At 40.2% G+C, this 5,364-nt stretch overlaps 1 pseudogene; it reads left to right on the plus strand.

Moving 5' to 3' along the window:
* LOC106301990 overlaps positions 1–5,364 on the plus strand; it is a 25,272-nt pseudogene that overhangs the window by 12,215 nt on the left and 7,693 nt on the right.

Below are 5,364 nucleotides of genomic sequence, written 5' to 3' on the forward strand. Positions count from 1 at the left end.
ATCCATCAATTGGTTGTACCGTCATCGTATCCGCTATCTCCGATCGAACAGCAAGCAAGTATTCAACACCTCGACTATGTTGAGTTGGGAGACTCAAAGCATCTTCTCTCCTTTTCCAAAACCACTTTCCTAGCTTCTCCCTTATGAACTCCAACAGGAACTGAACCGGAAATCCTCTAGCTCGCTTCAGAGCGGAATTAATAGATTCAGCGATGTTGCTTGTCTTTATGTTGTACATGTCCCCCTGACAATAAACCCTTGACCATAGGCTGACGTCGGCATTCTCCAAATACGTTGCAAGGTCCGGTTTGGCACTCCGTATCTCAGCCATGTACCGGTCAAAATCTGAAACCGTATGAGCATAAGCAGCCCCTTTCACCAAGTACATGGGATGTTTCCCTTTAATCTTTTTGACAATGTTATCTTGAAGGTGATAATAACATATTCCTCGGGTTGCCCAAGGAAACACCTTATCACACGCACTTTTAATGGCCTTGTGCCACTGCGCATCAGATACACAACTAGCCAATTTTGTGAAAAACCATTCCCAAGAAGGTTCATCTTCAGCATCTACGATCCCAAAAGCCAATGGAAATATCTGAAAATTCCCATCTTTTGCGGCTGCAACTAACATAGCACCTCCATACTTCCCACTTAGGTGAGTCCCATCCACCACAATGACCCTTCTCTGATACTTAAAACCTTTGATAGAAGCACCAAAAGAGAGAAATAGATACTTAAATCTATTGATAGAATCAAGTTCTATAGCCGTGATAGAATCGGAATTTGCTAAGGAGAATTGCTCGAGATATGATGGCAGACGCGAATACCCATCTTCTGCTGATCCTCTCACCAATGTTTGTGCATATAAAAGTGCTTTGTATGAAGTGGTGTAATCAAGCGTCATGCCAAACATGTTCTTCATTGCATCAGTGATATGCTGCGGATTCAACCCATCAATGATTCCAACACGATCAATGAAAAGCCTACCAACATACTTCGGAGTACAGTGTCTCCGCTGAGCGAGTCGGTCTCCCGCTGAGCATGTATGTTTTTCCACATACTTTGTTACCCAAAACGTGTTTGTCCCATGTTTCACACTCGCTCTGACCTTCCATTGACAACCACTAACCGGACATGTTGTCACAAGGAGAGTTTTCGTTGACTTGTATATTCTGAAGGGGAACTTAAACCTCACTGCTGTCAACCGCAGCTCTGAAAGCAGTGCATCCTTGCTAACAAAACTCTGGTTGACATAGATACCGTTACCATTCAATCTTCCTCCTTCAATCTTTTTGAAATCTTCAAAACACTTCGTCCTCTTCAGCAACAATAGAGATACCAGCATCCTCCTCCCCATCGTACTCCTCCCCATCATCCTCCAAATCATCATCATCATCTTCAAAACATTCATCAGCTTCATCAGCTTCATCATCTTCTTCCCTGAACTCTGAAACCGTTTCCACCTTGCTACAACTTGATACACAAAGCCGTACTTCATGCGTTTTGGTTATCTCGAGCAAGTTTCGAACTTGTCTATCACTTGTAACATGAATAGGAGGGGTGTCTGGAGCCTGCATCATTTATGCTGGTAATGAGTAGATTATCTCCACAGATTATGTGCTCATGTCTAGGTTATAATCTTCTTGAGCCATTGCAAGAAGTTCAGCATGTGTCGAACCTTCCCCCAAAAAAATGATTCTCGCTCCTTTGACATTATCAACCACAAAATCCCAACGGCAATCTTTCAACAACCATTCTCCATACACTGCATGTAACTGACGCATCATCTACAAAAATTCAAAATAAAACACATTAGTTAACATAGAGAAAATTAAAGTTTACTAAACATTGACGCAGACGACATACCAGTAAGTTGTCTGGAAGACTTACCAGTAAGTCGTCCAAACAGGTCATTTTTATAATTGAATTTTAAAAAGGACGACTTACAAGTAAGTCGTCCAGCTTTGTTGGTTAAAAAAAAAAAAGTCGTCTAGGATAAACGGGTTAGTTTTGCACTTGACCGAATTGTGTCAGATATTTGACTTTTCCTGGATGACTTACCAGTAAGTCGTCTCCGGGAAAACAAAAATTTTAATATTTTATTAAAGCTAGACGACTTATTTGTAAGTCTTCTCAGGTTAGTTTGCAATTCAAAAAAGAAACATAAATATTTAACTTTACCCAGACAACTTGAAAGTCGTCCAGGTAGACGACGTACGAGAAAGTCGTCCGAGATAAGCAAGGTTTGACAAGAATCTAGGAAATAAATCTGGACGACTTTGCTTATCGTGGACGACTTTCAAGTAAGTCGTCTTACTTGACGACTTCCGCGTAAGTCGTCTGGAAAAATTTAAATATTTAAGTTTTATTTTCCAATTGCAAAAGTACCCTGAGACGACTTATAGATAAGTCGTCCAGCTTTAATAAAATATTGAAAATTTTGTTTTCCCGGAGACGACTTACTGGTAAGTCGTCCAGGAAAAGTCAAATATCTGACACAATTCTGTCAAATGTAAAACTAACCCGTTTATCCTAGAGGACTTATCAGTAAGTCGTCTATGGTATTCTCTAGATTTTTTTTAACAAACAAAGTTTGACCAGAAGACTTACCCGTAAGTCTTCTACATCCAGACTACTTACAGATCTGGAAAAAAATTCAATTTCATACCTTAAACTAGTGAGATGACTTCCTTAGCACACATAGTCTTCTCCAACCACCCAGAATCTCAAACGAAAGTAACCCACCAAGAATAGTATATTAGTATGCTTGAATGGCTCTATCAACCATAAAAAAAATTTGAATCAAAAGCTTGAGTTTTTTTGGATGAATATGGAGGCAAAGTGAAAGAGATACTGTTTTTAGTTCATAACAAGTGAGAAAGAGAGAGTGTAAATCGATTTTAGGTGCATTAAGAGTTTCAAATTGGTTGTTCATAGTGGTTGGGATATTGATGACAATGACAATCTTGTAATTACTTGAAGATGATGAAGGTGAGAGAGTAAAAATGTCATTTTTTAGAAGAAAAAAAAAATTTTGATGGCATTTTCGTGAATTATATGAACTTGTGGGGTGAATAGAACAAAAGAAAAATCCAAGAAACGCATGGGTTAGTTTAGGTTTGACTTTTGAGTTTTGAGTCAATCTTGCGAAAAGGCTTACATTGTTTTACAATTGAACCTGATCTAACTGTTTTAGAAGTCTGGCGTCATGAGATTGTTGGCACTGATGGGGATTCTAGTATCAAGAAAGATATAGCAAGTCAAAAGCAAATCTGGCCTCTAGATTTGCAGGTGGATGATCAGGGTAAAGTGATTACTGTTCTTGTTGCTACTATCTGCATGGACCGTTTCAGCAGTTCAAGTTATACACAATATTCTCTTTTAACCCTGCAACACAAATCTGAGACGAGATTTTCAGATGGGAGAGAGGAATGGGTTCCTGAGAAACAGGGTCCAATCCAAGTTATTATCCCAAAAGCAAGAGTGGAGGATAAAGAATTTTTATTCTCTATGAAACTCAGAGTTGGTGGTAGACCCCAAGGCTTAGCGATAATCCTTTCAGGTGATGGAACAGCCACAGTCTGCTACTTTCATGGTAATTCTAGCAGACTCTATAAGTTTGATTTACCTTATGATGCTGGCAAGGTCTTGGATGCTTCGGTTCTCTCCTCAGATGATGAACATGAATGTGGTGCATGGACTGTGCTAACTGAGAAAGCTGGAGAGTGGGCTATACCGGAGAAAGCTGTCGTGCTTGGTGGAGTTGAACCTCCGGAGCGAAGTTTATTACGCAAAGGGAGCTCCAATGAGAGATCACGAGATGAGACAAGGAATACGCCATATGGTGTTACTAGACTGCTGCTCGAATGGATTGATTCTGATTTACAAAACAGCAAAGACCAAGGAAATGCTAAAATGGGAATTTTTCGTCAAACTGCCCGTGATGAAGAGTCAGAAGCTTTGCTTGGTCAGCTCTTTGAGGAGTTTCTGTTATCTGGGAAAGTTGATGGTTCGTTGGGGAAGCTTAGTGAATCTGGTGCATTTGAGAGAGATGGAGAGATGGAGAGATGGAGAGACCAATGTTTTTGCTCGCAAAAGCAAATCTATAGTTGACACATTAGCTAAGCATTGGACATCAACTAGAGGGGCTGAGATCGTAGCTATGACTGTTATATCTGCACAATTGGTGGAGAAACAACAGAAGCATGAACAATTTCTAAATTTTCTTGCTCTATCCAAATGCCATGTGGAGTTGTGTTCTAAACAGAGTACTTGCTTTAATCTCTAACTGTTTTCATTAAACCATTGTAGCATTATTCTGATTCATCTCCTTTAGTTCCACATTTTAATGCTTGAAGATATATCTGTACATTACAAATAATTTGTTCCCCAAAATCAGATTGGTAGTTCATTTTTTATGTATACACTGGAGCTGTTATTTATTCTGATCGGCATAAAAACCGACTGCTGAGCTAACGCATCTCATTTATGGCAGGAAATTCTTTGCAAATATTTCTGGAAAATGGTGAAAACTTGCTGCAATGATTCAACTCCGAGAACTGCAAAAACTGATTAACCAGAGCCACTCAGGCAGATTTGGATCGCCAAACGCTGCCGCAGAGGATCAAGTTTCGTGTGCCCTCTGGGATCTTATTCAGTTTGTAGGGGAGAGAGCCCGACGAAATACAGTTCTGTTGATGGACAGAGATAATGCTGAAGTTTTCTACAGTAAGGTATCTGAAATTGAGGAAGTATTTCATTGCCTGAACAGACAGCTAGAATACCTAATCAGAGCTGAACAACCACTGGGAATTCAAGTGCAGAGAGCATGCGAACTCTCAAACGTATGTGTTACAATTCTTCGGACTGCCTTGGATTACAAAAATGAGCATCAGTTGTGGTATCCACTGCTAAAATGGAGCAAGAAAAAGAAAACAAAGCTTTGCTTGATGAGTATTGGACTCGCCGGGATACAATTTTCGACTGTCTTTATCAACAGGCCAAAGAGTTTATGGAAGCAGATTTCCAGGTTAGTAAGTTCTTCGCATGTAGTGCACCGGATATTGTTTCTGTTTGATCAGACTAAGCAAATACGTCTTATTAACGGTCAGAAGAGTGTTTCGTTGGTTACAAGGAAAGGAGATGCATGAAAAGAAAGGTACCGGACCCTTGAAGGCTTTACCGGAGAGATACAACAAGGCGAGATAACAAAGGTAAAACCCTAATCTAGCCGTCCAGTGAGTATCAGTGATTTCGGATAACCCCTACGTTGCCTTTCTGATAGAACCCAGGACCTGGACCAGGATGTGGAGCAGACTCAGCATGGTGACCAGGACGATCAGATCAGTCCAGCTGAGGTTC

The sequence above is a fragment of the Brassica oleracea genome, chromosome C7, assembly GCF_000695525.1.
Source record: "Brassica oleracea var. oleracea cultivar TO1000 chromosome C7, BOL, whole genome shotgun sequence".
NCBI lineage: Eukaryota > Viridiplantae > Streptophyta > Magnoliopsida > Brassicales > Brassicaceae > Brassica > Brassica oleracea.